The sequence below is a fragment of the Triticum urartu genome, chromosome 6A (genome assembly GCF_056163025.1).
Source record: "Triticum urartu cultivar PI428250 chromosome 6A, HENAU_Tu73, whole genome shotgun sequence".
NCBI lineage: Eukaryota > Viridiplantae > Streptophyta > Magnoliopsida > Poales > Poaceae > Triticum > Triticum urartu.
Window position 1 is genome coordinate 553,390,503 of NC_141878.1, and position 11,241 is coordinate 553,401,743.

Below are 11,241 nucleotides of genomic sequence, written 5' to 3' on the forward strand. Positions count from 1 at the left end.
AGGGACAAAATTTTGCAGCCAGTTCAAGAATATAATCCTTTCATCAGGTTAACAAGGTCCATACACATTGGTTAACAGCCACTGTTCTCCATTATGTTTAGAAGTAAAGAGAATTGAGAGAGAGAATTCATTGCTGTGATGGATTTGACCCAAAAAGACCTGTTCATTCCAGGCCACAAGAAGCCCCCCAGAAGCCCCAATGGAGGGAAGAAAAGCAAATTTACCAATCCTCTTGGGATGGAAGTTTCTTAGGTAGGAACTGTCAAAAGATTCTCTCTTAGTTTCTTGAATGCAGATAATGGAGCATTGAGATTCCTCTATTTTATTAGCTAAAGCAGTCCATTTCTTAGGATCATTGATACCTCTAACATTCCAAGTTAAGATGTTCCAATCTCTATTCATGTAAAAAAGCACTGGTAGGCAGCAGAATCACTATGCAACAGAACAATAACCTTTCCAACCAACATGAAGCATGGGTACCAAATCCACTTAACCAAGTACAACTGACTGATAAGAAACATAGAGTACCTACTTAAACTTAAGTTTGAATACATCAGGAGGCCACTTCTTACAGATCTCATAACTCTCATCACAAAACACAAACACATAACTGACAAATGGGCTCAGACCAAAGGGGAGTAGTTAGACCCCCTTCTTCTTTATCTCCCTCCCAGTCCTGGCTCCCTCCATGCAGGATCCTCCACTCTTGGCTTTCTTTTGCTTATTGGTGAGCAGTTCTTCAGTTGTGTCCTTATCTGAGACCTTGCAGAAAGAAGTATTTAAACTTTTAACAACTTTGGGTGGGATCAGCGGGGGAACAGAGTGGCAGGCCAAACAATCTTTATCTTTACAAACCGAGTTCTTATACCCTTTATTAAGTTGTTTAAGTCTACAGCTCCTCCTTACCTCAGTCTCAACAAGTGGCACATTCTCTTTTCTCTTCTTGGCCCTATGCAGAGCAGTAGTAGAAGAGGCAGACAAAGCTTCAGAGAGGTTGGTATCTGCAGGTCGGGAGTTGTTCTGCTCCTTAGAGCCCTTAGTGAGTGTATGATTCCCTCCCCCCATGATGCCAAGTTTCAACCTATATATTTGTTGCTACCATTGAATGCTTTATGCTATGTTGCATCAACAAGATTGACTATGTCAATTCATAGTGTTCCCTTCATTGCCCCTCATGTCTGAAGTGATATGTTAGATCAATTATGTTTTGTGGGTACTAATCCAGGAGGTGATATATCCTAACACACTGCTACTAGCTAGGTGGTCGAAGAAGTCAGTAGTTGATGGTGTAAAAATATTTGGTAAAATGTCAGCTTTGGTTCTTCATTGAAGGTTGGATTTAACCTCATTATATAACTTTTCGTATAGTGCCATTTCATGTTAAAATAGTTTGTGTTTTGGAAAATATTCAGGCGGTAATTTGTTTCATATATTGTGCTATTAGATGATTTTTGAACCAATAGATTAAAGACGAGCCCCATAAAGATTTTTTATAGGGTTGTAAATCTTCAAGGCATCTTGTGCATCGACAATTAAACCTTCTAAATCACATTATTTGTAAAGAACTCGCTAAAGTCAGATATATGTTTTTTCATGCATAATGTATAAGTTGTAAAGCATCTTGTGAGGCATGGGTTCTTTTTGTATGCTGAAAGGATCGATATAGTTGACTAGAGGGGGTGAATAGGCAACTAACAATTTTTAGCTTTTCTTTATCAATTTAAACTTTGCATCAAAGTAGGTTGTCTAGATATGCAACTAGGTGAGCAACCTATATGATGTAACAAGAACAAGTACACACGCAAGCAAGGGATATAACACACAAAACTTGCACAAGTAAAGGCACGAGATAACCAAGAGTGGAGCCGGTAAAGACGAGGATGTGTTACCGAAGTTCCTTCCTTTTGAGGGGAAGTACGTCTCCGTTGGAGCGGTGTGGAGGCACAATATGCTCCCCGAGAAGCCACTAGGGCCACCGTATTCTCCTCACGCCCTCACACAATGCGAGATGTCGTGATTCCACTATTGGTGCCTGAGGGAGTCCTGGATTAGGGGGTGTTCGGATAGCCGGACTATACCTTCAGCCAGACTCCTGGACTATGAAGATACAAGATTGAAGACTTCGTCCCGTGTCCGGAAGGGACTTTCCTTGGCGTGGAAGGCAAGCTTGGCGATACGGATATTCAGATCTCCTACCATTGTAACCGACTTTGTGTAACTCTAACCCTCTCCGATGTCTATATAAACCGAAGGGTTTTAGTCCGTAGGACAACATAGACAACAACAACCATACCATAGGCTAGCTTCTAGGGTTTAGCCTCTCCGATCTCATGGTAGATCTACTCTTGTACTACCCATATCATCAATATTAATCAAGCAGGACATAGGGTTTTACCTCCATCGAGAGGACCCGAACCTGGGTAAAACTTCGTGTCCCTTGCCTCCTGTTACCATCCGGCCTAGACGCACAGTTCGGGACCCCCTACCCGAGATCCGCCGGTTTTGACACCGACATTGGTGCTTTCATTGAGAGTTCCTCTGTGTCGTCGCCGACAGGCTCGATGGCTCCTACGATCATCGATAGCGATGCAGTCCAGGGAGAGACCTTCCTCCCCGGATAGATCTTCGTCTTCGGCGGCTTCGCACTGCGGGCCAATTCACTTGGCCGTCTGGAGCAGATCGAAAGCTATGCCCCTGGCCATCAGGTCAGATTTGGAAGTTTAAACTACACGGCTGACATCCGCGGGGACTTGATCTTCGACGGATTCGAGCTACTGCCGAGCGCGCCGCACTGTCCCGACGAGCATGATCTAGCTCTGCCGCCGAACAGTGCCCTGGAGGCCGCACCCGCATCAGCTTCGACCCTTAATTCGGAGCCAACTGCGCCGATCGAGGATGGGTGGTTGGACGCCGCCTCGGGGGCTGCGATCCCAACGGCGATCGAGCCGAACACCAGCCCCGCACTCTGCGAGACTTGTGACTCCAAGGAGCCGGACTCCTCTCCGGACTCCGAACCCTCCGCGCCCCTGCCGATCGAATCCGATTGGGCGCCGATTATGGAGTTTACTGCCGCGGACATCTTTCAGCACTCGCCTTTCGGTGATATTCTGAAGACACTGAAGTCTCTCTCTCTCTTTATCAGGAGAGCCCTGGCCGGACTACGGTCAGCAAGGATGGGATTCGGACAATGAAGAAATTCAAAGCCCACCCACCACCCACTTTGTAGCCACTGTCGACGACTTAACCGACATGCTCGACTTCGACTCCGAAGACATCGACGGTATGGACGCCGATGAAGGAGACGATGAAGAACCAGCGCCTATCAGGCCCTGGAAAGCCACCTCGTCATATGACATATACATGGTGGACACCCCAAAAGAAGGAGATGGCGATGGAACAGCGGAGGATGACCCCTCCAAGAAACAGCCTAAGCGCCGGCGTCGGCGACACCGCTCAAAATCCCCCCAAAACAAATACGGTGATTCCAGCATGGGAGATAATAATGCTCCGGAAAGTGCCGAAGAAAACCCCCTCCAGCAAGATTTAGCACAGGAAGATGGAGAAACCAGCCCTCATGAGAGAGCAGTAGATAGAAAGGTCGAGGACGATAATTATATGCCTCCCTCCGAAGACGAGGCAAGCCTCAACGACGACGAATTCGTCGTGCCAGAGGATCCCGTCGAGCAAGAGCGTTTTCAACGCAGGCTTATGGCCACTGCAAGAAGCCTCAAGAAAAAACAGCAACAGCTTAGAGCTGATCAAGATTTGCTAGTCGACAGATGGACTGAAGTCCTTGCGGCCGAAGAGCATAAACTCGAACGCCCCTCCAAGAGCTACCCAAAGCGCAGGTTGCTACCCCGATTAGAGGAGGAAGCAGCTGATGCGGCCGACCGGCCACCTCGTGGCCGCGACAGAGAGGCCTCCCGGCCCTCCACTCAAGCCGCACCCCGTACCAAGGCACGAGAATATGCGTTGGACTTACAAGATATGTTGGAGGACAAGGCAAGGCAAACAAGATCGATCTACGGATCGCGTGGGCGCCCTACGGCTCGAGACGGTAACCGTCACGCCGGCCACAAATTCGGCAGGGCCGAACACAGTAGACAAAGCTCATTGGAGCTACGTCGTGATATAGCCCAGTACAGAGGCGCCGCACACCCACTATGCTTCACAGACGAAATAATGGATCATCAAATCCCCGAGGGTTTCAAACCCGTAAACATCGAGTCATATGATGGCACAACAGATCCTGCGGTATGGATCGAGGATTATCTCCTTCACATCCACATGGCCCGCGGCGATGATTTCCACGCCATCAAATACCTCCCACTCAAGCTTAAAGGACCAGCTCGCCATTGGCTTAATAGCTTGCCAACATGATCAATCAGTTGTTGGGAGGACCTGGAAGCCGCATTCCTCGACAATATCCAGGGCACTTATGTGCGACCCCTAGACGCCGATAACCTAAGTCACGTAATTCAGCAGCCAGAAGAATCGACCAGGCAATTCTGGACACGGTTCCAAACAAAGAAAAATCAAATAGTCGACTGTCCGGACACTGAGGCCCTAGCAGCCTTCAAGCACAATATCCGTGACGAGTGGCTGGCCCGGCACCTTGGACAGGAAAAGCCGAAGTCTATGGCAGCACTCACGACACTCATGACCCGCTTTTGCGCGGGAGAAGACAGCTGGCTTGCTCGTAGCAACAATATGACCAAGAACCCTGGTAATTCAGATACCAGGGACAGTGGTGGCAGGTCGCGTCGCAACAAGCAGAAGTGCTGCATTAACGGCGACAATGCTGAGGATACGGCAGTTAATGCTGGATTCAGAGGCTCTAAATCCGGTCAGCGGAAAAGGCCATTCAAAAGGAATCCTAGGGGCCCGTCCAGTTTGGACCGAATACTCGACCGCTTGTGCCAAGTACATGGCACCCCTGAAAAGCTGGCCAATCACACCAACAGGGATTGTTGGGTGTTTAAGCAGGCAGGCAAGTTAAATGCTGAAAATGAAGACAAGGGGTTGCATAGCGATGACGACGAGGAACCCCGGCCGCCGAACAACAGTGGACAGAAGGGTTTTCCCCCACAAGTGCGGACGGTGAACATGATATACGCAACCCACGTCCCCAAAAGGGAACGGAAGCGCGCGTTAAGGGACGTATACGCGGTAGAGCCAGTCGCCCCAAAGTTCAACCCATGGTCCTCCTGCCCGATCACCTTTGATCGAAGGGACCATCCCACTAGCATCCGTCATGGCGGATTCCCCGCATTGGTTCTAGACCCAATTATTGACGGATTTCATCTCACTAGAGTCCTTATGGACGGCGGCAGCAGCCTGAACCTGCTTTACCAGGATACAGTGCGGAAAATGGGCATAGATCCCTCGAGGATTAAACCCACCAAAACGACCTTTAAAGGCGTAATACCAGGTGTAGAGGCCAACTGTACAGGCTCAGTCACACTTGAAGTGGTCTTCGGATCTCCGGATAATTTCCGAAGCGAGGAGTTAATCTTTGACATTGTCCCGTTTCGCAGTGGTTATCACACACTGCTCGGGCGAACCGCATTCGCCAAGTTCAATGCGGTACCGCACTACGCTTAACTTAAGCTCAAGATGCCAGGCCCTCGAGGAGTAATCACGGTTAATGGAAACACCGAACGCTCCCTCCAAATGGAGGAGCACACGGCGGCCCTTGCAACGGAAGTACAAAGCAGCCTCTCCAGGCAGTTTTCCAGTCCGGCCACTAAACGACCGGACACCGTCAAGCGCGCCCGGAGTAACCTACAACAAGACCGCCTGGCACGATCCGAGCAGGCATAGCAATGCGGCCATAACCCCAACCCTCGCAAAAAGGCGACGCCAGTACTTCGCGTACATAACTACGCTCTAGAGATACCATGGGTACAGGGGGAGGGGCACCATCACGGCACGCCCGAAACATGGCTTAAACCATACCAGGGGCTGCCGATTTTTTTTTAATTTTCTCTTACTTTCAGGACTCCATCCTTCGGAAGGCCTGTTCGGCAGTTCAATTGCCGCACAAACGATGCAAGAACCAGGGAAGCAGACAAGCCACGCCACATTACGGAACTCCCAGGTGGTCTCTATCACGAGCAGTATACCTGTTTCGCATATCATTCCGCAGCCTGCCCCTGGAGCGGACATGTTAAATAGTCCAACCTTTTGCTTATCGCATTATTTGTATCGTTCTGCTTTGATCGCAGCCCCTTTTTTAATAAACAATGCATAGCTTTTGTCTATTTTTGCATTACTCTTTTTTTTCTTTATATATATATGTTCCTTAACGACATGTTGCACCCGTACACGTTGGTACGGCCAAAATACGCCAGGGGCTTTAGTACCCCTCAATATGGTGTGAGAAGTCCGAACACTTTAACAAGTGCGGCACCCCGAACTTATAGCATTATATGCATCGGCTCCGAATCATGTCTTGGGTCAATAGTTGGGTTTGCCCGGCTCCTATGTTTTGGTGCCTTACGTTCCACTGTATCGGCTAAGGTAGCACTAGGAGAACCACTGCAATTGTGCCTCAGTTGAGCTGGGTCGAGCACCTGAGTGGAGAAAGCGAAAACTGACTGTCATGATGAAGCGAGAGCTGGTCGCTGTTCGAGAGGTTTTTCGAGTCCCTAAAGACTTATGCCGCTTAGGGCGAGGAGCCGGCTCTGTCCGGCCAAGGCGTGGATAGCGCCCCGAACTCGGTCTTCCGAATACCAGGGGCTTCGCCGAAATTTAAAATTATAGAATTCTATGGCTAAGTGAGAGTGTTCACACATTATAGTCCGATTGCCTTGTTCGTTGGGCTGAGCGCCTCCCTCGAAGGACCCAAACATGGGAAAAAGAGCGCTCAGGTTTATCCCCGAACACCCCAGCACTAGCGGCACGGGGGCAGAAGCTGACGACTTGCCATCTCACAGAATTGATAAACAGCCGCACAGAAGGTAATATTTTAAATTCCAAACAGCATTGCTTAGCGCATATGAACAAGTTTTTAGCGCACAAGACAAAAGGAGCAAGTTTCACTCAAAAATTACATCCCTAGAACATTCATCCGCCACAAGGCAGGCACCCTTCAGAACATCCTTATAATAATTCTCGGGCTTGCAATGCTCTTTCCTCGGTGGTGGCCCGTCCTTCACAAGCTTCTCGGCATCCAGCTTGCCCCGGTGCACCTTAGCACGGGCAAGGGCCCTACGGGCACCTTCAATGCAGACGGAGCGCTTGATGACTTCGAACCTTGGACAGGCCTCCACCAGCCGCCGCACCAGCCCGAAATAGCTCCCAGGCAGAGCCCCTCCAGGCCACAGCCGAACTATGAGGCCCTTCATGGCCTGTTCGGCCGCCTTGTGGAGCTCGACCAGTTGCTTCATCTGGTCGCTCAGGGGCACGGGGTGTCCGGCCTCAGCATACTGAGACCAGAACACCTTCTCTGTCGAGCTGCCCTCCTCGGCTCGATAGAAGGCGGCGGCATCGGACACACTCCGGGGAAGATCTGCGAACGCTCCTGGAGAGCTCCGGATTCGGGTAAGTAACAAGTAACTCATGTTTATGTGTTTGCTTTGCATAAAGAATGCCTTACCCGCCGCTATCTTCTTCACCTCATCCAACTCCTGGAGGGTCTTCTGGGATTCGGCCTTGGCAGACTTGGCATTTTCAATAGCCGCCGCGAGCTCGGACGCTCGCGTCTTTGAGTCAAGCTCCAAACTCTCATGTTTTTTCATGAGAACTTGGAGATCTTGCCGCACCTTGCTAACCTGGGCCTCATACTTCTCCCGCTCGGTGCGCTCCGTGGCCGCCTTCTTCTCGGCCTCGAGCAGCGCTTTCTTAAGGGTCGCCACCTCAGACGTGCCCCCTACAATAGCCACGATAGTCCTGTCATTTTTTGCAATTGCACCTTTTTATATATATTTAAACAAGGTATATCTTACCTTCATTGTCCTCGAGCTGCTTCTTGGCACGCCCGAGCTCTTGCTCGGACCGCTCGAGGTTCTGCTTTAGCGTGTCCACTTCCGCAGTCAGTGCGGCGGACGCAAGCAGAGAAGCCTGCATATGCATATTGACTCCTTTTTGTTAGACTCCTGCGAATTTTATTTGATCCTCTATTCGGCTTCTCTTCCCGAACGCCAAACAGAGCATCAGGGGCTACTGTCTATGCGGTAATATTATTTACACAATCTTTACTTACCTCAAAGCCTGTTAAAAGGCTAGTACAAGCTTCAGTCAGTCCGCTCTTGGCGGACTGAACCTTCTGGACCACCGCACTCATAATGGTGCAGTGCTCCTCGTCGATGGAGGCGCCTTGGAGCGCCTCCAACATATTGTCTGGCGCCTCCGGTTGGACGGGGGTCACCGGCACGGTGGGCTTGCTCCTCTTGGAAGGAGGTCCCCCACCGGACTCTGGAACCTTCGAAGGTTCCGGAGCGGTGTCCGGCCTAGAGCCGGACTTGGAGCCCTGGGGGGTTTCATCCCCTTTACTCCTGGAGTCCGGGAGGTCGCCTTGCGGCGCCTCCAGGACCACCTCCTCCCGGCTTGGAACCTGTCGGGACAACACTTCGGTGTCGTCCGTAGGGCAGGGGGAGGAAGCCGTCGGAAGCGAGTTCACATCCGACAAGTCCAGTGAGCCGCTCGACGACGCGTCGAGCCGGTCTTTGGGTGGGCTGCATAAACATATTCGACATAAGGGAAAGTTGTGCAATAAATGAATACTATGAATTACTCTGGTATCCGGATACTTACGATTTTGCCAGGGGCTTAGCCCTGGGCAGCCACTCCTCTCTGTCGTCGTCGGCGTCGGTGGAATAGTCCGGAGGAAGGGTTTTCCCCTTCTTGGGCCCTTCGGCCTCCCCAGTTGGGGCGGCCTTCCTTTTCTTCTCTCCTCCCGCTAGAGGGGGAGAGGTCTCTTCTTCTTCCTCCTCGTCTTCACGGGAGGAATGCGCCTCGGAACCATCGGATGATGGATCCGACACCTCCTGGCGCCGGGCACTCTTTCGAGTCCCCGTGGCCTTCTTCGTGGCCTTCTTCTCCGGCACCACATAGGGTGCCGGAACCAGCAGCTTCGCCAAACGAGCGTCTGCTGGGCCTTCGGGCAAAGGAGCCGGACAGTTGATCTGTTCGGACGTCTCCTGCCAGTCCTGTCAAAGGTAAGGGAGCTTAGATCCCGCATGGAGTCAAACTATGAAAAACTGATACCCTGTAAAAGGAAAAAACAGCCTACCGCATGAGCGTGACGTTGCGTACTGAATCCGCGATCCTCGGTAGCGGATGCGGGGGCCTCGGCGCCCTTGAAAAGCACCTTCCAGGCATCTTCGTACGTCGTGTCGAAGAGCCTGCTCAGAGTTTGGTGCCGCGCCGGGTCGAACTCCCGCAGGTTGAAAGCCCGTTGTTGACACGGGAGGATCAGGCGGATGAGCATAACCTGGACTACGTTGACAAGCTTGAGCTTCTTGTCCACCAGGGTTTGGATGCATGTTTGGAGTCCGGTCAGTTCTCCTTTCTTACCCCATGACAGGCCCGTCTCCTTCCAGGAGGTGAACCGCATAGGGGGTCCGGATCGAAACTCGGGGGGTGCGACCCATTCCGAGTCATGCGGCTCGATGATATAAAACCACCCCGATTGCCACCCCTTCAGGGTCTCCACAAAGGAGCCCTCGAGCCATAGGACATTGGCCATCTTGCCCACCATGGCGCCTCCGCACTCCGCCTGGTTGCCGCGCACCACCTTCGGCTTGACATTGAAAGTCTTGAGCCATAGGTCGAAATGGGGGCGGATGCGGAGGAAAGCCTCACACACGACGATAAACGCCGAGATGTTGAGGACAAAGTTCGGGGCCAGATCATGGAAATCCAGGCCATAGTAGAACATGAGCCCCCGGAAAAATGGGTGAAGAGGGAAGCCCAGTCCGCGGAGGAAATGGAGGAGGAACACCACCCTCTCATGGGGCCTAGGGGTGGGGATTAGCTGCCCCTTTTCGGGAAGCCGGTACGCAATGTCGTTATACAGGTATCCGGCCTTCCTCAGCTTTTTGATGTGTCCCTCCGTGACGGAGGAGACCATCCACTTGCCTCCCGCTCCGGACATGGCTGGAGAAGGTTGAGGTGGGAGTGTGGACTTGGGCGCTGGAGCTCGAGTGCGCGAGAATGGATAGGCAAAGGAGGAAGAAGGCGTAGGTGAAAAGGTGGATCCTTATCCCCTTATATGGGTGGACGCAACTATGTGTCCCCACCAGCCTGGTAAAACTCGCTTATCTCCAAGCATCGTAATCAATGGCGCGGTTGGGTTACCCATGCCCGTATTGATGAGAATCCCGAAATGAGGGGACACGATCTCTGCTTTAACAAGACGTGCCAAGGAAACCGCCTCGCATGACGCGCTGAGATGAGATAATGAAACGACTCGGATAAAGGCTTGGCCGTGGTGTGTCGCACTACGGAATACGTTAGTAGATTAGATTTGTGTAAATATTATTCTCTCTATGGCAATATGTGGAAACTTATTTTGCAGAGCCGGACACTATCTTTGTGTTCAAAATCTTCTATGAAGTACTTGGAGGAGGAACCCGCCTTGCAATGCCGAAGACAATCTACGCGCCGGACTTGTCGTCATTGAAGCCTGGTTCAGGGGCTACTGAGGGAGTCCTGGATTAGGGGGTGTTCGGATAGCCGGACTATACCTTCAGCCGGACTCCTGGACTATGAAGATACAAGATTGAAGACTTCGTCCCATGTCCAGAAGGGACTTTCCTTGGTGTGGAAGGCAAGCTTGGCGATACGGATATTCAGATCTCCTACCATTGTAACCGACTTTGTGTAACCCTAACCCTCTCCGGTGTCTATATAAACCGGAGGGTTTTAGTCCGTAGGACAACATAGACAACAACAATCATACCATAGGCTAGCTTCTAGGGTTTAGCCTCTCCGATCTCGTGGTAGATCTACTCTTGTACTACCCATATCATCAATATTAATCAAGCAGGACGTAGGGTTTTACCTCCATCGAGAGGGCCCGAACCTGGGTAAAACTTCGTGTCCCTTGCCTCCTGTTACCATCCGGCCTAGACGCACAGTCCGGGACCCCCTACCCGAGATCCGCCGGTTTTGACACTGACAGTGCCCTTGGAGGCGGCGACCGGACCTTTACAAACAAGGTTGCGGCAATCTCCACAACTTAATTGGAGGCTTCCAACGACACCACAAAGCTTCACCACAATGGAATATGGCTTC